Genomic DNA, 24,193 nt, shown 5'->3' with positions numbered 1-24,193 from the left:
ATGAATCACCCCAGAATTCCACTTTATTTGTGCAATATAGACAGACATTAATTTCAGTTCCCTAAAGCTTCTGATCACATATACTTTGGGAACATATATTTAAGAAGAAACTGCCATTTCGATTTGCATTTTATTTGACACGAAGAGAATTTAAGCAAAGAAAAATAAAATTATTTAAAAGTATTTCATTGACTATATTATTTCAAATTACTATTCTTTTACTACTAGGTGTAATGAATAGTCCTAGAAGTGGAGTTAGGAAAACTTAGTTGAAAATTCTACCTCTGACTTTATTACCTATATACCTATAAACAAATTACTTAGCCTTTATGTTCTTCAGTTTCTTCATCTAGAAAATGTAAAGAATAATATTCATAATAGATACCTCATTGAGTTGGTATGATACTTAACCATACATGTAAAAGTGTTTTTCAAATCATATTTCTGTTTTATTATTATACTATTACTAATAAGTATAATTTCATTCACAAATATTCAAATAATATTTCCAGAGAAAAACCATATCTAAGTATTACTCTCTAGCTTTCAGAATACGTAATTAAAATCCTACATTTCTATGGCACATATAGCCTATTTTTCTGATTAATATGAGGGCCCCTTAGCTTATCAATGATCAAAATAAACAGTTGGCTTTCTATCTATATGACCCTAGGTAAGTTTCTTAACTTCTGTTTGCCTCAGTTTCAAGATCTGAAAAATGGAGATGATAATAGCAATTACCTTTGGGGGTAAAATTAGGAAATATTTGAAAATCATTTTACAAACTCTTAAAGTTATAGTTCTTCCCATCAGGGAATTTTTTCTTTTAAAAGTTGAACTATTTGAAAGCAATAAGTGACTCTAACAATAGTCCAATTAATTATGATCAAGATCTGAAAGAAGTCAAAGCTAATATAGTAAAACTGTGCCCTCTTAGAATGAAGGTCTTAGAATGCCAGATCTAATATTCTTGTATTCTGTGTAGTCTTTAGCTTAGCACTCAGACATATTATTTATTTCATCAACCACAGTTTGGCCCCTCAATGATTAATATTTCTTAATCACTTTGTAATACCTCACATCAATTCCTCCCAGTCATAGTATCTTATTTAAAGAGCTCAGGTGATCATTCCTATCGATTTTTCTAAGACCTCCAGCATCAACATTTGCAAAGGCACAATTAGGAGGAGAGTTTTTATTATGCCTGAAATCAGGTTGTACATTTCCTAGGAATCCTATATTCACTTATTTCACTTAAAAACCTTTTTAATATGATAATTTACCACATGTTTTATGGAAAACTTTAAGTTTGTGGAGCAAATGCCTAATAACCCATGAGCTTCAGACCCCATATGATACTTTGATATAAATTATCTATTGATTTTTTCTCTGGTTGAGGGAAATTGAAATGTTTTTAGTGATGATATATTTCAATATTTCATGGAACCATTTTCTCCTCAGTGAGGATTAAAACCACTTTGCCTTAGGAAATGGTATTTTTGAGTTGCTATGACAGAAAACATTAAGATATCACAGTGGAATTTGTGCTTCTAGACCCCAGAAACTTTTTCATTTCTATTTTCTTATCCTTTTTGCCTAGCACAGTGCCCAGCACATAGCAAGTACTTCATAAATGTGTACTAATTGATTGATTTCACATACATTATCTCAAATGATCTTCACAATTTTTCAAGGTAGATTGTACAAATATCAACAGCCTCATGTTAAAGATAACATGATTGAGTCTTAGGAGATGTTAAATATCATGAGTAAGATTATATTGCAGTTGTGTCTTGGAACATATCAGTAGTTGTTATTAAAAAGCATCACTAATATAGGATGAGAAATGACTTTTTCCTTAACTCACAGCAGAAAAAAAAATAGAGATTTTATGTTTTCTGTCTAAGTTAAAGATGAATACAAATTCCGAGTACATTTTCTTTTAAGGTCCTGGAGAGGACTGATACAACTTTTTAGTTTTATCTAACTTTTGTAGATTACCAAACTGCATAGACCTTTAAGGTATGATCCTAAAGCTGATACTGACCTTCAGTATAATTTTACAACATAAAAGTCATGACGCCTAGTCTGAATCGATATTTTTTTACAATTGCTTTTTTCCCCCCCTCTTCTCCTCTGAGAGTGCAAATGTGGATAAATGAAAGATTCCAGATTTCATCTCGTCTCTTTTTATTTCCTCTTTGGAAAAGCACAGCCAGGAAAAATAGTGAAAGGAACAAGAAGAGTAGCCACGTCAGGGTCAGTAGATTCCAAAGTCAAAGAATAGAAGGCCTTCTGGAGGTGCTGGCAACACACTGACAGAGCTATGATTAGACACATTGACTCAAATAGCTCAACACTGTGGCCAAGGAAAATGTGAGTTCAAGAGGGAGGAGAAATTGATCCACAACACAAAAATGCTTTTATTCCTCTGACTGTCATAGTATTTTCCTCACCACAACAAAATTGTTGCACAATCCTGGGACAGGAATTAAAGATGGCATAACTCCCAAATCCATCTCCATTTCTTTTGGAAAACCTCTCTCTTAGATAATTTAATCATAGCTAAATCTGCCTCTGGAACTGATACTAAATAAAACAGTAAAATAAAATAAGTAGTAGGGCAAAGAACAACTTGCTTCAAATGTTCTATGGGACACATTACCAGGGGTTTGGGATAATCAAATCACATCATGGATGATGAAACACATTTTGACCTAAAGTACACAATGAAAGTGAAGTTGTAATGGGTTTTTTTTTTCTGTTTTCACCAATTCCCTACCATCATTGGGTAAAAAATATGAGAGAAAGTTTTGTCTCACACTCTGCTTTCTGAATGACAAATCTTGTCATCTAACCAAATACAACTCTCAAGTAATGACACATCTTTCCACTGTTTGCCCCAGAAATACACAAAGGAATTCCATTTCCTATGCCATGCTATGAATAAAAGTTATCTAGTTCAGTGGATGAGGGTTAACCATTAGTAAGAGCAACTTGCAAAACTTTCTTCTTCATAGGAAATAAATCAAGCTGCTCTTACATGGGATATATGAGACCTCTGTGGATGAACCATCAAAATGGGATTTGTCAATGTAGGAGAAGAATTGGGACCACTTCTAAGTAATGAGGGGGTTGATTTGGGGCGTCTTCTGATTTTATGAGTAGTAGCTCATGATCTTTTTTTAATACATTTTTATATTAAGAAAGAACCTCCCCATAAAACAGAGGTTCTTACCATGGAACCTGGGAATGAGAAGGAAAAAAAAAGGATCCATAATTCTATTTTCACATAGATTGATTCCTTTGAGAATGTGTTCATAGTTTTCACCAGACCTTCAAAAAGATCTATGACACAAAAAAAGACCAAGAACGTCTGACCTTAGAGTGTAAGCATGCCTAATGGTACCTTGTTCAGAGAATACAGAAATTCCTAACTAGTATTCAGTGACTAAAGATGACTCTAAGATAATTAATTGTTTAAGACATAATGAAAAAGTTTCTTGATAGATGATCTATGCTCTTGTGAAGACCTATAAAAGAGTGACAATATATCTTCTCTAGTTGTTTTCAGTTTTCTTTTTGCTGTTTTTGCTTATCTAGTTTCTGTTGTGCCATGGTTGGAAAAAAATATTTTTCTTCTTCGTCCTCTCCAGGTAGCATGTGATGGAAACTTGAAACAGAAGCAAATATCAGGATGTGTTTGCAAATGGTCTGAGAAGAGTGACTCAAACTGGACTGGCCTAGTCTAAGAGACTGAAAAAGTCATGGCATTGATAGGTTTCCTGCAGCAACGACTATGTACATAAAGATTCCTTGATGTCATGGACTATATTTTTGCCTTTTTTGTCTCCTCAGCACTTAGCCTGACACATAACAAAGACTTAAAGATTTTTCTATATTGCTTGAATAAGTGTGTGAATTATTAGTATTTATGTAGTATATGAAGTATTTACTTTGAAAGAAAGTCTGTTACTATTCATTGATTGAATAGTATTTGTTTTTTATTTGTATTCAATAGTATTAAATCACTGCTTATGTGAAAGTCTAAGAGTACAATGAATGGAGAGTACTCTGGAACTTGAATATCCTGCATAGAGGAAAGGAGAGATCAAAGTCCTAAGCAATTTCCAGGCAGAAAGTCATTGGAATTTACTTTCTAGCCAGAGAAGGGAGATTTCATGGGCAACTACAGGATTTCAGATAGTCTAATGGTTAACCCCAAGTTTGAAACTTCCCAAGTTTAGAAATTCTTTGGATACTTTATCTTCTGGAGAATGGATTTCCTTAAAAAGCATCTTCCTTATGGGAAAAAAAATATTGTTCACATAGATCCTGAACAGTATCTTCTTAGAAAACAGAGACATATGGAAGTAGGGGATTGGGGCAAGAAATCTGCAGTTTGTCAGCCTCAGTTTTTAGACTTAATATTGCAAGTTTGATTGGGTAGGGATTGCCTAATCAGCATTCCTCAAAGAATATTTACATTTTCGATAAAGGTCAAACTAGACCTGTCAAACACTTAGCTTATGCTTTGTGGACAACATCTACTTCATAATTTGGCCTAAACCATATTAAAATGTAAATATGATTTTTTTATTTTAAAAAAGAAATAGAACATAGATGATGTTAACATAATATGGTTTTCTAAGTTAATATGAGTACCAAAGGACTCTATGTACCAGATAAGTAGCCCTCATTTCTATATGAGTTTTACTCCACTGGTCTAAACCATAGGGAGGTCCTTCAAATCTTCAGCATGTTATGTATGTTCTGTGGGAAAGAGGAAATCACCAAAATGTCAAAGAATTGCCCCAGTGGAAACACAAAGTTTAGTTCCCTTTTCAGGGAATCTTATGTGCTATTTGATTGCTTTGCATGTTTCCTGTACCTACTTGTGGGATTCTTCTCATGCTTTCATTTTCTGCATCTTCTATGGGTATATAAACCATAAGGTTTTTTTTTAAATCTTTGGGACATTATATAGAATCTGATGAAAAAGTAGGAATATTCAAAATATCAAAGATTTGCACAGTGGAAAACTGAAATTTAATTCCTGTATCAGTGAAGTTAATAAGGAAAATAAAGGCTACTTATTCCCCATTTGCATTTGTAATATTCCATGTTTGTATAAGAGCAGGGCAATTCCTTTACCCACATCTGAGGAATATAGACAATTCTAAACATGAGCCTTACCTTAAAGTTTTGTTTTGTAAAACTGGGTAACTCCAGGTAGAAACAATGAGCCAAAAAAGAAAAAGGACTTCTTTCTGGCTAAGTCCTAGGTTCAGATCTGGTCTCTCTGAGTTGAGATACTTTGTAGAGGCTCTGGGCAATAGGTGGAATCTATATGAATGTCTTGAAAAACTGCCCTTCATTGATTCAGTTTGATTCATTTTAATAAAAAAAGCATTGAGCACCTTGTGAAAGATGTTAGAAGTACCAAGATGAAAAAGCAAAAAGGTCCTTCCTTCTAAAAAAATTTTTCTTTATAGTCTACAGGAAAAATAAACACACATGCAGATAAGTAAATGCCAAAATATCTACAGAGTAGTTTCCAGAGGGCAAGAGCACTAACAAATGGGGAAAGGGAAGCATAGATCAAGGTTCTAGAGCTCAGGATCTATTTATGTCTATTAAAATAGAAATATTTCTATTTCCAAATTAGGAAAGAACAAATGATACAAAGACAGAAGTCAAGCATCATAAACCATTCACAGGGATAATTGTTTATTCATTTTCTATCTCAAGGATTCCTACCCCCCAAAACAAAAAAAAATGAACAAATATAGTAAGAATTCAACAGAAACCAAATTTCTCTACTGCAATTCCTAGATAACAGTTACTAAGACCCTGAAATCAAATATAATGAACACAAAAGGTGCCCTAATATAAAATTCCTTTTCTTTTCATTCAAATCATTCCCCAATCTGTCATCATACTATTTTTTACCCTTAGCTCATCTTCCTCTCATACCAACACTCTGTGCCTCTTCCAAAAGTTGCTTTTCTCCACCAACCATCCTAATCCAGAATATTCCCATCTTTTTCCTCTTTAGTTTACTTATTGATTTAAAAAAATCCAGGGATAGGATGAGGGAGGAACTCTAATTTTATTGACTAAGCTAATCTATGATTAGCTATCTGAGCACCTGGAACAAATTTTGCAAAATAATGTCAAACAGATCAAAATAAACATTCAAGTGAACATCTTAAGACATATTCATTGGAGGTCTGGAACCTTGCCCCATGAGGTTGAGACAAAGACTCCAGAATACCACAATGCTACTTCCAGAGAGATGATTATGGGGAAAAGGTGGCGGACATTAGAGTTGGGCAGGAGAATATGTCATCCAATGTGATAGGACTGATAGCCTAACCCATCTCCTCATTCAGGTTGAGCTAGTTTTACCTTAAAAGATACTGAGAAATCCTCAAGCATTGCCCATCTCAGGGGATGAAGGATTCAGACTGTGAATGTCACTTATTCCTCATCTAAGTATAGTGACAAAATATTGGGGGGGGGGGGGTCTCTCAGATGCGAAGGTAGTGTAGTTCATACCACCGAAAAGATTTATACAGCTGAATCAATTGAAGATACCTTTCCTTCTTGAATAACCTTTGGCTATAGCTAAGTGACTCTCACTTTAACTGTTGAATCATCACATTCTGTTCTAATACTGAATCTAAAGTGCCAGGAAATTGACTCCCTGAATACCTGTGGATAGGCTCATGGTGAAGGGGTTGGAAAATGCACACCCTTTAGGAGCATCATATTTGGGTTCATTATTCTTCATTACTTCATTTAAGCTCAATTGTTTCTATGGCTCTAAGTGCTATTAGCATCATCTAAATTTTATTGTTCTATGTCAGTAACATATTCATCTCTCTAAAGGCTTTGTGTTTATATCCATTGCCCCCTATGCACCCAGTACACAGTTATTACTACATCAACATAACAAACCTATGGAGAGTCAGTTTTCATTTATCCTTTGTCTCCTATACTGTGGAACTGCAGTCTCATGGACTCTTCAGTGGTTGATTGTTATAAGCCAATTGTTTTAAGAAAACGGTAGTACAACCCTATATTCACTTTGGAGGAAAAACCAAGGGAACAATCTTATAGGAAAGTTGATCTTCTTAAATGGACTTAACAATGAACTCTCCTGTTTTCTTGATGTCTACTAACCCTAGGCAGCACCTGTAATTCCTTAGAGGTCAAAGACCAGGACATTAGCATATACAGACTCATCTTAGGAAAAAAATCCTACAGAAAACCATTTCTGAAACTCTAATTCTTTGTACTTTTTTCCCTTGTAAAATATATTTACTCATAAGTCAAAGTGTTGTATTCCCCCAGTAAGCTCCTTGAATTCTAAGACAATTTATTTTACTATTTCTGTGCCCCTTCTTCCAACACAATAGTAGTTGCTTGATAAATCTTTGTTAGAATTATACTGAATGAATCAGGTTTACAAAGTACTTCCAAACATATGATCTCATTTGCTTTTCACAGCAATCCCTCACAAATAAGTAAAAGGGTCTTTGGATGGAAAATGTATATCTGGAAGAGATCTTAGAAATCATTAAGTCTAACCCTGTCATTTTACTGATGAGTAAACTGAGAAATTGAAAAATAGAAAGTGAAGCCCCCATAAAATGAAGCATCTTATACAAGATTACACAAACAAATATCACCTTTTTCTACTGCCATAACTAAGATTTGGACCTAAGTCCTTTGGTTCCAAACCATAGATTTTTCTGTTTCCCTGTGCTGACTGTCTTCTTTATTTTACAGAAAAGAAAGATCAAATCATTATCTTTGCAGACTGCAAAGTGGCAGACTAAGGATTTGAACACAAATCTTCTGATTGGCAGCAGGGTGACACAGTGGATAAAGATCTGGGATTGGAGTCATGAAGATCTGAGTTCAAATTTGGCCTCATACACTAACTAGTTCTGTCACTTAATGCTGTTTGCCTCTGTTTCTTCATCTGTAAAATGAGATGGAGAAGGAAGTGGCAAACCATTCCAGGACTTTTGCCAAGAAAAGTTCAAATGAGCTCACAAAGAGTTGGATACAATTGAAATAAATCAACAACTTCTGATTGATCTTGAGTAAGTAATTTCCTTTTTAAAGTCAATTTCCTCATCTCTTAAAGTAGGGATTGAACTGAATGTCTGACAACGTTACTTCCAGTTCATTTCTTACATGTAACTCATACATAGGTATTTTACCTTGAAATACTATATTCCATTTTATTACATGGGTGGATGAAAAAAAAAAACAAACAAAAATAGGGTCACAAAATATATTGTTAATTAAGAGAGATCTTAGAGTTTTTACCTAGAGAAGACCATAGAGCAAATGTCAACTCTTTGAGTTTTTTTTTGTCTTTGTGTCCCCACATGATACTTCCAATATAAATATTTGGTGTGTCAAATCATCTAGTATAATTCTCTAATCCTGCAGGCACAAGGCTGAGAAAAAGTAATAACTTTCCCAATATCACATAAGCAGTGTTTTCGAAATGGGAGTCAAACTCATGTTCTCAACTACATTTTCAGTGCTAAATCTATTCCACAACATTGTAGCTTTTTCCCCCCTGGATCATTTACCCTATACCTTTCTGTCTTATTTAGAGAAAGTCTAAATGCCATTTAGTTTCTTTCCCATTTCTACCTCGTTGCTGCTTCTATAAACTGTTTCTCTTCTTTCATACTTCATTTCACTTCTCACATCCTGTCTCGTTTATTCTCTTGCCTGCCAAAATAGAATATGTTCTGAACAAGAACTACTGGGATAGTCTTTCAGCATGGTGGTCTCCATTAGAATATCCCCAGGGGTCACTTTCAAGTGCATGGGACACTCTGGAGATGCAAATGCCTGATGGCATACAACTCATGGATGTAGACTTAAACTTTGACATCTAATCCCAGGCAATTTATAAAATCTAACATAATCATCATCATCCCCATCACCACCACCACCACCACCACCACTACTACTACTACTACTACTACTACTACTACTACTACTACTACTACTACTACTACTACTACTACTACAACTACTACCATGATGACCACAATTATGATGATGATTACAACTGCTACTGCTATTGCTACTATTGATATTTCTCCATTTTTTGTTATTATTATTTTTCTCACTCTCTGTTATTAGTAAATTGGTAAGATATTATCTTTGCTATCAGAGAGTAAAATTGAGGTAGGAAACAAAATTAATAGGTGGGCATAAATGAGTGGGAAATATGGGGAAAATGAGCATGTTGAGAGAGATAGGAATAATATATTGAGAAGCATCAGAATTTTTTCTAGAATACAGATACCTTTGGGTCAAAGTCTGAAAAGCAAAACTGTACTAAGTGACATTCTAGAATTTTGAAATCCCATAGGTATTCTTACAATGTGATATAGGAACATTAATTTGTTAAAGTTACTTAAAGTTATAAATAAGATTTATTTTTATGTTTCTGATCCTCCCACAAAGTTGTATTATAATGTCTCATTGTCATTCAATCATGTCTGACTCTTCTCAGTACCATGGAGCATAACCCACCAGGTCTTTCTAACCTCCACTATCTCTCTGCCCAAGTACATGTCAGTTATTTTCATGACACCATAGCTTCATCTCAACCTCTGCCTTATCTTTCTCTTTTTGCTTCCAATCTTTCCCAACATCAGGATCTTTTCTAATGAGTCCTGTCTTCATGATTATGTCAAATTGTGACTGCTTACAAAGAAATTTCACAGACATTAGAATATATAGATTATAATTTATTTGAGGGTAAGGACTGGTTTGACTTCATATCTCCAGGAATGTACTAATATTTGACACAAAGGGAGTGCTTAATCAATGCCAACTATTGTTCCTGCCTCATGCAACTGTAGAGCTCTCAACATTCCATTTCCCCCAATGGTTCTTTTTTCCTACTCCCCATCATTACATAGGTTTGACTACATATTTGTTAAGCAAGTAAGCTATATGGCATTTTACTGGGGTTTAAGAATAAAATGATGAAGTTTTTTTAAGGAGTGGTATGGCATACCAGAAAGAGTACTATTTTCTTAGGAATTAGTTAGTTAGATAGAAATCCAAACTGTGCCACTTGCTACCTCTCTGACTTTGGATAAGCCATTTGACCCCCTCTAGGGTTTAGTTTCCTTAGCTGAAAAGAGGAGCTTGGATTGGTTATTCCCTAAGGACCCTTCTAACTCTAAAATCGTTGAAATATGATACAACATCTGCTCTCAGAAAACTTATGATTTAAAAAGGTTAAAGACACTATACATACACACAAACACACACAGTATTATGGCACATATAGATAAAAAACTATTTTTCTTTTCTTGTCTTTTCTTGTGTCCCCACCAGTATGTTTCCCATCGTGCAATTAATATCAGCTAGTCATATTTAAGAACAGGTGGTAGAGTAAGGAAAATTGGTACAGAACAAACTCCTAATGGTTCATGACATATTCTCCCATTAGTAAATAAAAAAATCCAAAGAAAAGTTGGTTAAAAGTTTAGTGCAAATGTGACAAAGAGGTAATACATAGCTGTTAGAAGTCACTTTACTAGAATCCTCAATTATTCTACTTAGTTATAGTTTAACTTTTCTTCTGGGTTCTTTATAGAGCCTTCATTATTACTTTTCTCACCTCACTTAGAGTGTCCTTGGCTTCTGATGTGGAGTGGACATTGCCATCAACTGAGGCAGAGCTGCTGCTAGAATTGCTCTAGACCTTTTGGAGCTCATATATTCTTTTCATGTACTCAAGGGAGTGGAGGGAGATATATTAAGACCTAGAACCTTGAAAAGGCTTAGAAGACTTAGAGACTGAGGGGGCACAGAACATAAATCTTTGTCAATAGATATTTGAGTTGAAGAACTCAAAGTTGGAGCCATGAAGGAGAGAGAAATCATGATGGTGAATAATGCAGAGAGAAAGTTTCTCTCCATGTGTGGTTTAACCTTAGCTTCTCCATGAAGTTTCCTCATCTGTTAAATAAAAGGTTTGGACTAAATGACTTCATATGTGCCCCTCAATCTGAAATCTATGATTTTATGATGATATGAGTTAAATTTTGCTTCTAGGCTCTGATTTGATTAGCTGTATCTGCATGAATCTGCCTTTAGACTAGGTTTTACTCCTACCTATGTGACTGTAACTTTTCTCTTTTTTTTTCTGGATCTTTTTGCAGATCAAACTGTTTGGGTGATCTGAAAGAAGAGGCTTGGGTCCTCTTCTCTTATTTCTTGGTAATCTCATCAGTTCCCATGGATTGCTTTGTCATTTCTTTGCTGATAATTGTTACATTTCCCTTCTCTTTGCAGATCTCCAATCTTAAATCTCCAACAAACTTTCAGAAATATTGACCTGGATGTCCATTAGACATCTTATGTCTGAAACAGAACTCATTATCTCTTTCCTTAACCCTACCTTCCCTATTATTATAGAGGGCAACACCACTGTCCCAATCCCTCAGGTTTGTAACTTAGGAGTCATCTAGACTCTTTACTATCTCTCACCTCCCCATATTCAAACTATTATCAAAGTCTGATGATTTCACCTTTGCAATATCTCTTGAATATCCCGTATTCTCTCTTCTGATACTACCACTTCTCTAGTATAGTTATTTCAGGACTTTATCATTTTTATAGGTTGCTGGTGAGTACACATCTCTCAATTATCACCACAGTCCAATACGTTCTCCATTCAACCACTAAAGTTATTTTCCTAAAAAGGAGCAAATACAAATGCTCTATTTGTCCTTCAAAAGCCTTCATAGCCTAACCCCTTCCTACCTTTCTAATCTTATTCTAATTTATTCCCTAATACATACTCTGATTTGAGAAATTGGCTTCCTAGCTATTCCAAAAATAAGAAACTTCATTTCTCAGTTCATCCGTTTTTTTTCTAACACTTCCCCATGCCTAGAACTCTTTCCCTTCTCTCCCCCAAACTACTCATTTCCCTGGCTTCCTTTGAGTCCCAATTAAAATTCCATCTCTTGCAGTAGTAATGGCAAACCTATGGCATGGGTGTGAAAGATGGCATGCAAAGTCCTCTGTGGGCATATTCACTGCCCTAACCCCCCTCCCAGAGTTCATTAATAGGAAGTCGTAGGGACGTAGAGCTGCTCCTTGTCCCCTCTCTACCACACCTGATGACATTTTTTCACATGACTTTTCCCTCTGATCAGCAGCCCAATGGTAGATCTTTCACTTTTATATGATAATTTATATTTTAATCAGCCAAATATACAAGTTTAATTTCTTGAGCATGAGCCTTTACCAATATTTTTTTTTCTTTAAACAGAAGATATAGTTAAAAATGGGCACTAGGCCTAGTCAGAGGGAAGGTCTCTGGAGGGAGGTGGGGCATGTCACACAGTCTATAAAAGGTTTGCCATGACTGTCCTACAGAAAGCCTTCCCTAATCCCTCTTAATTCCAGTGCTTTCTATCTTAGTTATTTTCTATTTATCCTGAATGTAACTCACTTTACATGTATTTGTTTGCATGTCAGGGACTATATTTTTTTCTTTTTTTAAACTCTATCACTTAGTACAGTGACTAGCACATGGTTGGTGCTTAATAAATATTTATTGATTGATGAGATGGCTATGCAACCCAGAGAGAAATGGATTTGGGAAACAGAAGGCTGCTCCCTCTTTGAAAACCACGGAGATTTTAATACTTCTCCAACAGGGCTCAATGCTGTAGCTCTGAGGGTGAGTATAGAATTTACTCATTTTATCCTTGAATGGGATCAGTTTGGCTACTTTTATCACTCAGGGCTTAAACTATTATCCTCACACTAGAGAAGAGGTAATAATGACATAAAAAGGCTAATTAACTTGATGGTTACACATTTTGTAAGTATTAAATCTATATTCAAATTTAGGTCTAGAAGTTCTGACTAGAATGTCTGCAAGTTAATTCATCAATCTAGTCCCACTGATGAATATATGTCTATCCTTAAGTGAGTAATACAGCTTCTCTATGACAGTTAATTACAAGAAATAACAAATGCATGAAGAATTCCTTTTGTTCAGATTGTTTTTTTTTTAACTGGATTAATTTTCTTTCTTTTTGTGAACTATCATTTATTTATTTTTATTTAAATGTATAATAATAAAACAGCAGTAATATACATGATTTGTTATAAATATATAATAAATATGCTTATTTAAGAAAAATACACTTTCAAATTAACTATGTATATATATTTGTATATATATATACATATATATTTATATTCCTCCCACTTCTCTACAAGAAGGCAGGTAGTATGAAATAGGTTGCAGACATATTTTCATATAATACATATATCCCTGTTCATCATGTTGTGAAATAAGACACATATTGCTTACACTAGAGAAAAATTAATGAAGAAAATATGAAGAATAATAGGTTTCAATGTGCATTTGGACTCTGCCTGTTCCTTCTATGGCAGTGGATAGCTTTTTTCATCATAATTTCTTTGGAGTTGTCTGGAAACCTTGCTTTGTTGATAGCTGTTAAGTCATCCAAAGTTGATCACTACACCATATTGTTGTTATTGTGTACAACATTATCCTCTTCCTGATCACTTAGCTTTGTATCACTTTATATATCTTTCCAGGTGTTTTTGCGATTATCTTGTTTGTCATTATCTTGTCTTGTTTGTCATGTGGAACAATAGTACCACAACAATCATATATTATAACTTGTTTAGTTATGCCCCAGTTGATGGACATCCCTTCAGTTTCCATTTCTTTGCCACCACAAAAAGAGCTGCTACAAATATTTTAGAGCATATAGCTTCTTTTCCTTTTTCTTTGATTACCTTAGAGAATAAACCTAATAATGGTATTCCTGGGTCAAAAGGCATACATGGTTTTATAACTGCTGAACTGTAATTTGAAATTGCTCTCCAAAATGGTTGGATCAGTTCACAGTTCCACCAAAATTGGTTGTCTGACTGGATTCTAATAAAAATGGCTGTGCAGTAACAGTAAATATATTTTACGTATATATGTAATGAAGAAAAGCCTTTGCAATGTCCCATCCTAAGGCCTAATGTAATTAATTAGAAACCAAGTGAGTGTTAACTAGCCCACTTAGTCCACATTTATTGGCTGGCCCTAGACCTCAGACTATGCATTCACATTCTAATTGACATTCTCCCACCTTTAGAACAAAAATTCCAGCTGTATCTCTATATTGGTGGTTTTCTATTTTCACAATATAGGAAACTTGAAGGTAGAGAATGTTTGTTTCTTCATCTGTTTGTTTTTAGTAATTTTATTCCTGTAGCTTAGCACACTGCCTAACACATAGTAAACACTTGATAAATGTTTTTTTTTTTTTCATGTATTCATTCATTCATGTTTTCATTCACTCATTCCTCCCCATTAAGAGAGAAGGGACAGTAGATACTTTTTAGGACTTCATCTTTCAAGGAATGCTTGCTCAGCCCAAATAAACAATCATTGAGTTTATTTATACTTAAAAGTGGAAGAACAGATTATTCTTGCAGCATGTAGGAAATACCTGCATATTAGGGTATTAAAAAGTTGTACTTTCTTTCCCCCACCCAAATATCCTGTTTTAAATATCAGGAAGAAAATGATCTTTTAAAAAGTGGAATAAATGAAATGAACAAGCAGTTCACTCTATCCTTAAAGGGATAGTTTCAAGGCACTTTTCCCACAACAGCCAGGCCAGCACTTGGCCTTCCAAAATTTCTTCATTGTGCTGAAGAGAAAAATTTAAATCAAATTACTCACAAGGGAAATATTTAACTCAAGGCTGGATTTCAAGGTCAATTTAAACACAGTTTTGATTTTTTCACTAGAAAACCAGTTTTGGCTGGGGAAAGTACTTTCCTTATAATGCAATCCATAAACACATGATTAGACAAATTTCAAATGAGTGAAAAATAGATTGCTTTCTAAACATTGTTGCAAAGAGCCAGGACATATTTATTTATAACATATTTGGAAATAATATTCTTTCCAATGCATTGAAATTAAAGGTTATCCTTTTCTTCAGATATAGCCATCATTTCTATTTCCTTATGATTTTTCACCACAGAGAAATCTGAAGCATAAACAATCATTAAATTTATAATGACCATTAAACATTTATAAAAATATAAGAAGAAATGTGTGGTAGAAGGAAAATAATACTGAAGTCTAATAAAGTTTGTTAATAAACTAAATTCTTCAGATAATGTTTCATTATGAATGTAAATTATATTTATGAGAAAAAATAATTCAAAGATGTTTTAATAAAAAAAATGAAGTGATGGCGAGGAAAAAGAATGAATGCCATTCTCATAGAGCTTTTATCCTGGGAGTGTGATACCATGGAAGACATAATGGATTTGTATTTAGAAGACCTGGGCTTTCATCTCAGCTAAACCTTTTATTTTCCATAAGACCTTGGACAAGTTCTTTAAACAATCTGTTCATCAGGTTAGTCATGTGTAAAATGAGGAGGTTGGGCATAGTGACTTCTAAGATCCTTTTCAGATATGTCTCTGATTCTTTGACTTTCCTCATTGGAAGAAAACCTTATAAATAATAAGATCTGAGGAGAAATTGGTCCATTTTCAAATTATTTATCCGTCTTCAAATTGGCAAGAGGGTACCTGCCCTGAAACAGTAAACATTTTAATCATGGGTTTTATAAATATATATTAATTAGGATCACAATTATAGATCTAAAAAGGACATCAAGTCCACTACCTCCTTTTTTATTTCATGTATAAGGAAGCAGGGACCAAATAAGGGAGGAGCCTTACCCAGTGTCACAGATACAGTTTGTGATAATCAAAAATCTAGCCCAGGCCTTCTGATTGAAAATCAAGTTTTCTTTTCACTGAATCATCTTTCCAAAATAAATAAATAAATAAACATGCAAATAAATAAATAACATAATTGCAATTTTTTGTATCCTCAAGTTTAGAATTCAATCTTACATGTAGAGAAATCTCTTTTCACTGTAGGGAGATTTGGATATGAACTACACTACTTACATCATAACCTTTTCCTTTAGAAGTATCAAATTTAAATGCATATTTCCCCATTCCCATTTTGAGTAGTATGTAAAACTCCAAGGATATATAATTTCCTCAAAATATATTCCCCTTCTTACCTCTTTACCTTTGCCTTTTTTTACTTTCAATTTTCAAATAGCAGCCATTGACACCAATAGAGCAGTTTCTAAATAGTATTTTCTTTGTCCTTTCTAGAATCCACTTTTAGCATCTGGCTGGTATAAGGACACAGGAGAATTAGTGAGTAGTCACTCTCTTGTCCCTTCTTACCCAGGTGTTTCTGGGACGTCTCTGCTTATTTCTGTCACACTCTTCACTAAAGTGGTTGGAGATCAGGTAGCACAAAGTGTTTGTTCTCACCTAACATATTGCATTTTTAGCTCTTCAGAGGCTTACCAACTGAAAGAGGGGCTGAAACAATTGCCCATTTTTTTTTACCTTAGAATCAAAGTTCCAAAGTCTAAAACCTGAAACTTGAAAATAAAAGGAAGTTAATAACTTTAATGGCAGAAATCTTTCATTGAAGGCTATCAAGTGTGGTGGCCGTAAACTTGTCAAAATGTTTACATAATTCCTATTCTCATTATAAAGTTGAAAAATTTTAAAAGAGCAGAGTTAGCATTTAGTACATCTGGTAAGAAACTGTTTCTGTGGTATCTTACATCAAGACAGTCACATTGAGACAACACTTTGTTAACACTTTTTCTCAGAAAGAAATTTTGAGGCATTAGCTTTCAGTGTTACTAGATTTTATAACTCTTCTCCCAACACAGATACCACTCCAAACATATTAATTTGCCAACTACTCAGTTTTGTTTTGTTTTTTGATGGATGCAGGAATTTGCTCTAAAGAAATATTTCCTTTCTTCCTTCCTTCCTTCCTTCCTTCCTTCCTTCCTTCCTTCCTTCCTTCCTTCCTTCCTTCCTTCCTTCCTTCCTTCCTTCCTTCCTTCCTTCCTTCCTTCCTTCCTTCCTTCCTCCCTCCCTCCCTCCCTCCCTCCCTCCCTTCCTTCCTTCCTTCCTTCCTTCCTTCCTTCCTTCCTTCCTTCCTTCCTTCCTTCCTTCCTTCCTTCCTTCCTTCCTTCCTTCCTTCCTTCCATTGCTAAGGGGCATAATAGAATGCTGGACTTTACACAAAATCCAAGTTGAAATTCATCTTTAGATATTTACTAGTTCTGTGAGCATGGGAAAGTCACTTAACCTCTCTCAGTTTTAGTCTATTTATCTGTAAAATGGAAATAATGTAACCTACTCCATAAGATTGTCCTGACAATCAAATGAAATATGTGAATAGTAAATTATAACCCCTGCCTAGTTTTAGATTTAATCACCAAAAGAATAAACATTATACTTAAGAGTTGAGTGAGGAGATCTGCCCATTTTTAGATCTAATCATCAAAAGTGTAAACATCCCACATAACCATTAAGTGGGAGGTCTGTGACCCATGTGTGCAATTGTGGGTGATGAATCAGAATCTACTGACTGCCTCTTGGGCAGTTCTAAGCAAGGCTTTAGACTATGATTTGTCCACGGTAAAATTAGGTGAAGGCACAGGGCAAAAGAAAGTGTCTTTAAAAGGGAGTGACAACTTCCTGAGTTCAGTTCTACTGACAATTCTTTCTTTCTTTGGAGTTGAGGCTGGTGGACAATCTGCTGACTGGATCTGAGAAGTGGTGAGTGAAAGGCTGACTCCTTCCATATTGAATTTTCTGAAGAGACTAGCCTCAGGAGAGACTTCCCCAGGTCTTCTGCTTTTTCTGAGGCTTAAGGACCAACTGTCCCTGCCTGGGTTGAGTCAGGGGTCAGGAGTAAATTACTTAGTGCTCAGGCTAAATATCTTACCCTATTCTCTCTCTGATTTTCTCACTTAACTCTTTCTATATTTTGTAAATAAATTGTAAATAAATCTCTTTGGAATTAATATAAATTCCTGGCAACCCTATTCTTAAATAATTGAGTCCAACATATTTTTTTACAAAATAACTACTTTTCCCTTCACAAATAACATATATACAGCACTTAAAAACTTCTAAGGACATATGTGTTAGTTATGATGATCATTTTGAGATACATGTATAAATAACTATAGATGATAAAAGCATTTAAAGAGGTAAAAAAGCAAGACCCCATAGTTATTGACCATACCATACACCCAGCACTACCCTTCCCTCCACTTCCTTAGGAAGGCTTCATCATAGCAGTGGTATTTGAGTGGATCTTTAAAGAAGAGGTATCAAGTGCAAGTGAATTTATTTAAAATATAATTGGGAAATTTTTCGTAAATAAAAATATAATACAACACAATGTTAATGTGCCATTTTCTAAGTGTGTGACTGACTGGGATTTGTTTCTATTTGAGTTTGTTACCCATGGCTTCAAAAGATAACAGATTCCATTGGCAAAGGGGGGGGGGGGGGGTTAATATTTCAAGAACAGGATAAAGCTTACACAAATAAGCAAACTAAAGAAAGCACAATGAGCTTTTAAAGGTCAGAGGCTAATCCAGTTTGTCTAGAGCAAACAAAGGAATAATAATAATGGAATATTGCAACTTATTATATAGCATAAAGCTAAAATAGTAGAATGGTTCTCAAATATAGAGAGTTTATTATAATCAAAGGTTATAATTTTTAAAAATGTTTTTTTCAGATTTATGCATTATAAGGGGTAAAATTAGGGGTTATTGACTGGATATATTATACTAGTGGTTGCCAGGGATAAATTCAATCCCAATAAAATTCTCAAGTCAGTTTTGGATTTTTATGGTCATTTAATTACATTAGAGGGAAGGAATGAAGAACAGAGAAAGAAAAAGGGCATAAGTTTTCTACAGCGTAGCCTAAGCCAAGGGAAGTTCAGAGAACTCAGCTATGAGGCCTCCTCATAAAACTTCCAGCCACTAGGTCTACTCTGAGATGAGGGGCCTCCTAAGAGGATAGTGATTTAGGAGGTAAAGGAGAGAGAGAGAGAGAGAGAGAGAGAGAGAGAGAGAGAGAGAGAGAGAGAGAGAGAGAGAGAAAGCCACGTCTCCGCAAGAGAACCTGGAGAGAAGTGAAGAGAAATATACAGACCATTCTTTACGTCACTTCCTGTGTCTCACATGTACCAAGGGTAGTTTAAGATTAATTTAGGACAGGGGGCAGCTGGGTAGCTCAGTGGATTGAGAACCAGGCCTAGAGACGGGAGGTCCTAGGTTCAAATCCGGCCTCAGCCACTTCCTAGCTGTGTGACCCTGGGAAAGTCACTTGACCCCCATTGCCTAGCCCTTACCACTCTTCTGCCTTGGAGCCAATACACAGTATTGACTCCAAGACAGAAGGTAAGGGTTTAAAAAAAAAAAAGATTAACTTAGGACAGACTTCCGGGTAATCGTGGCTGCAATCTAGATGCCACACGCTTCCTCTCCCCGGCACCGAACAAAATAGACTACATGAAAGGAGCATAAAAATCACCTTTGGCGGAACAGGACTCCCCAGTATCCCACAGAGGCGAAGGTACGTGGGGCTTGAACATTTCCACACTATAATAAGAAGGAGGTAAAGCTTGCACAGAAAAGTGAACTGAGCCGCCCTCTCCCCACACCCCACCTCCCCCACCAAACCAGAGTGAGCTACCTGAGTGCTCACCAGGACAGCAAGTGAGTGGGGAACGTATCTGTCGGGGGGGGGGGGGGGTGGGACACTCCAGGGTCCTTGGGATCTGGGGATTGCCAGGAAAAAAACATCTCAGGGCTGATTCACGGGAGAACCCAGCTCTGAGCAGGGGGGTCCACGGAGCTGTACTTGGGGCTGTTGCGCTGAACATCTGGGCAGAGCTGAACACCTGGGCAGTTTGGCCCTGATCAGGGGCCCAGCACTCTAAGAAACCTCCGAGGCTGGGAAGAACCAGTCTGAGGCAACCTAAATTCACAGAAAAACCGCCCATATCACCCAGACCCCAGACCAAAAAGGAAAGGGGAATAAAACCACCAAAGGGATGGCTCACATGGCCCAAAATCAAGCCTCCAGGAAGAGAGGGAAAAAGGTGACTATTGAAAACTTTTATGGTGGAAATACCCAAGGAAAAGAGGAGAATGAGGAGGAAATCCAAAAAAAATCAGAACATGCTTCCCAAAATGGAAACTATCAACAAGCTCTGGAAGATCTCAAACTGGAACTTATCCAAAAGTTGGAAACCTGGAAAGAAAAATGGGAGAAAGAGATCAGCAGTCTGACAGATAAGATTGCTCAATTGGAAAAAGAGCTCGAAGTATCCAATAGAAGGGCAGACAAAGCTGAAAAGCAAAACCAATCCCTAACGAACAGAATTAAGCAACTCGAAGAAAGTGAGATCATAAAACAGCAATAATGAATAAAGCAAACCCAAAAAATTAATGAATTAGAAGAAAACATAAAATATCTCACTGAGAAGGTCACAGATCTGGAAAACAGAGGGAGAAGAGAAAACCTCCGAATTATCGGTCTCCCAGAAAAACCAGAGATAAACAATAAACTCGATATTATTCTACAGGAGATTATAAAAGAAAATTGCCCCCACGTTCTGGAGCAAGGGGGCAAAATATAAATAGAAAGAATTCATAGAACACCCTCTATACTAAATTCCCAAAAGACAACCCCTAGGAATGTAATTGCCAAATTTAAGAGCTTCCAAGAAAAGGAGAAAATCCTACAAGAAGCCAAGAAGAGGAGCTTCAGATATAAGGAGGCTCCTATAAGGATCACCCATGACTTAGCGGCTAACACACTAAGAGACCGCAAAGCATGGAACACAATATTTAGAAAGGCAAGAGAGATGGGTCTCCAACCAAGAATCAACTACCCAGCAAAACTGACTATATACTTCCAGGGGAAAGTATGGGCATTCAACAAAATAGAAGATTTCCAAGCATTTGCTAAGAAAAGACCAGAACTTAGTGGAAAATTTGATATCCAAGCACAGAAAGCAAGAGAAACATGAAAAGGTAAATGTGAAAGAAAGGAAAAATGAGATGAATCTTATCTTTTTCTTTAAGTCAAACTCTCTTTTATAAGGACTACATTTATATCAAATTATATATATTAATATGTGGGGAAAATGTTTTGTGTAACTCTCAAAAATTGTAGCATCATAAGAGTAGTTAGAAGAAACATGCATAGGGAAAGATTGGGGCATTAAGAAGATTTGGGGAAAGTGGGGGCAAAGAAAGGAAAAGGGAGGGGGGAACCATCGATAATACTAAGATTTACTTCAAGAAATGGGGGGGGGGACTTAATAGAATAATCTTTCCCATATAAAGATACACATGGGAAGGGGAGGGGAGGAACTCTCATATGAGAAGGAGAGGAATAGAGCATGAAGTGGAATTACTTAAACTTTACTCTCAGTGAAATCAAATCTGAGAGGGAAGGACATCTAGATCCAGTGGGATCCTGAATTCTATCTTATCCATTAGGGCAAGAAAGAAAGGAAAATTAAGGAGGGGGACAGGGGAGGGAGTATAAAAAGGGAGGGAAGGAAAGGGGGGAGGGGAAGGGAGCATAAAAATGGAGGGGCTAGAAAGGGAAGCATCTCAAGGGAGGGGACTAGGGGGACTGACCTAAAGTAAATCACTGGTTCAAAAGGAAATAGCTAAAGAAGAAAGGTCAGAACTAGGGGAAGATATCCAAATGCCAGCAGATCCACAAATGACAATCATAACTTTGAACGTGAATGGAATGAACTCACTCATAAAACGTAGACAAATAGCAGAGTGGATTAGAACCCAAAACCCTACCATATGTTGTCTTCAAGAAACACATATGAGGCGGGTTGACACTCACAAGGTTAGAATTAAAGGTTGGAGTAAGACTTTTTGGGCCTTAACGGATAGAAAGAAGGCAGGAGTTGCAATCATGATATCTGACAAAGCCAAAGCACAAATAGACCTGATCAAAAGGGATAGGGAAGGTAAATATATTCTGCTAAAAGGGAGTATAGACAATGAGGAAATATCACTAATCAACATGTATGCACTAAATGGTATAGCATCCAAATTTTAAATAGAGAAACTAGGAGAATTGAAGGAGGAAATAGAAAGTAAAACCATATTAGTGGGAGTCTTGAACCAACCACTATCAAATTTAGATAAATCAAACCAAAAAATAAACAAGAAAGAGGTAAAAGAGGTGAATGAAATCTTAGAAAAATTAGAGTTAATAGACATATGGAGAAAAATAAATAGGGACAAAAAGCAATACCCCTTCTTTTCAGGACCACATGGCAAATTCACAAAAATAGATCATACACTAGGTCATAGAAACATGGCACTCAAATGCAGAAAAGCAGAAATATTAACTGCAGCCTTTTCAGATCACAAGGCAATAAAAATATTGATCGGCAAGGGTACATGGAGAGCCAAATCAAAAATTAATTTGAAAATAAATAATATGATACACCAAAATCAGATAGTTAGAGAAAAAATCATAGAAACAATTAATAATTTCTTTGAAGAAAATGACAACAGCGAGACATCCTTTCAAACCTTATGGGATGCAGCCAAGGCAGTACTTAGAGGAAAATTCATATCCCTGAGTGCATATATTAACAAATTAGCGATGACAGAGATCAAGGAATTGGAAATGCAAATCAAAAAACTTGAGAACGAACAAATTAAAAACCCCCAGAAGAAAACCAAACTAGAGATCCTAAAAATTAAGGGAGAAATTAATAAAATCGAAAGTGACAGAACTATTGAGCTAATACACAAGACTAGAAGCTGGTACTTTGAAAAAAACAGACAAAATAGACAAAGTACTGGTCAATCTAATTAAAAAAAGGAAAGAAGAAAGGCAAATTAACAGCATCAAGGAAGAAAAGGGGGTCTCACCTCCAATGAAGAGGAAATTAAGGCAATCGTTAAAAACTACTTTGCCCAACTATATGGCAATAAATATACCAACCTAGGTGATATGGATGAATATTTACAAAAATATAAATTGCCTAGACTAACAGAAGAAGAAATAGATTTCTTAAATAATCCCATATCAGAAAAAGAAATCCAATAGGCCATCAAAAACTTCCTAAGAAAAAATCCCCAGGGCCTGATGGATTCACCAGTAAATTCTATCAAACATTCAGAGAACAGTTAATCCCAATACTATTCAAACTATTTGACATAATAAGCAAAGAGGGAGTTCTACCAAACTCCTTTTATGACACAAGCATGGTACTAATTCCAAAGCCAGACAGGCCCAAAACAGAGAAAGAAAACTATAGACCAATCTCCCTAATGAATATAGATGCAAAAATCTTAAATAGGATACTAGCAAAACGACTCCAGCAAGTGATCAGAAGGGTCATCCACCATGATCAAGTAGGATTTATACCAGGGATGCAGGGCTGGTTCAATATTAGGAAAACCATCCACATATTTGACCACATCAACAAACAAACCAACAAGAACCACATGATTATCTCAATAGATGCAGAAAAAGCCTTTGATAAAATACAACACCCATTCCTACTAAAAACACTAAAAAGCATAGGAATAGAAGGGTCGTTCCTAAAAAAAAAATAAACAGTATATATCTAAAACCTTCAACTAATATCATCTGCAATGGGGATAAACTAAATCCATTCCCATTAAGATCAGAAGTGAAACAAGGATGCCCATTATCACCTCTATTATTTGACATTGTATTAGAAACACTAACAGTAGCAATTAGAGAAGAAAAAGAAATTGAAGGCATTAAAATAGGCAAGGAGGAGACCAAATTATCACTCTTTGCAGATGACATGATGGTCTACTTAAAGAATCTTAGAGATTCAACCAAAAAGCTAATCAAAATAATCAACAACTTTAGCAAAATTTCAGGATACAAAATAAACCAACATAAGTCATCAGCATTTCTATATATTTCCAACACAGCTCAGCAGCAAGAACTAGAAAGAGAAATCCCATTCAAAATTACCTTAGACAAAATAAAATACTTAGGAATCTATCTCCCGAGACAAACACAGGATCTATATGAACACAGCTACAAAACACTTTCCACACAACTAAAACTAGACTTGAAAAATTGGAAGAACATTAACTGCTCATGGGTAGGACGAGCCAATATAATAAAAATGACCATCCTACCCAAACTCATCTATCTATTTAGT

The 24,193-nt window shown here is 35.6% G+C and overlaps 1 pseudogene; it reads left to right on the top strand.

Annotated features, from left to right (window-relative positions):
- Positions 1-12,643: 12,643 nt before the first annotated feature.
- The window catches only part of LOC130457310 (serine/threonine-protein phosphatase 2A catalytic subunit beta isoform-like), a 56,609-nt pseudogene continuing 45,059 nt past the window's right edge, over positions 12,644-24,193 (top strand).

Source organism: Monodelphis domestica, chromosome 1 (genome assembly GCF_027887165.1).
Source record: "Monodelphis domestica isolate mMonDom1 chromosome 1, mMonDom1.pri, whole genome shotgun sequence".
In the NCBI taxonomy this organism is placed as follows: domain Eukaryota; kingdom Metazoa; phylum Chordata; class Mammalia; order Didelphimorphia; family Didelphidae; genus Monodelphis; species Monodelphis domestica.
The sequence above is the reverse complement of the archived record's forward strand: the minus strand, read 5'-3'. Positions and strand labels throughout refer to the sequence as shown.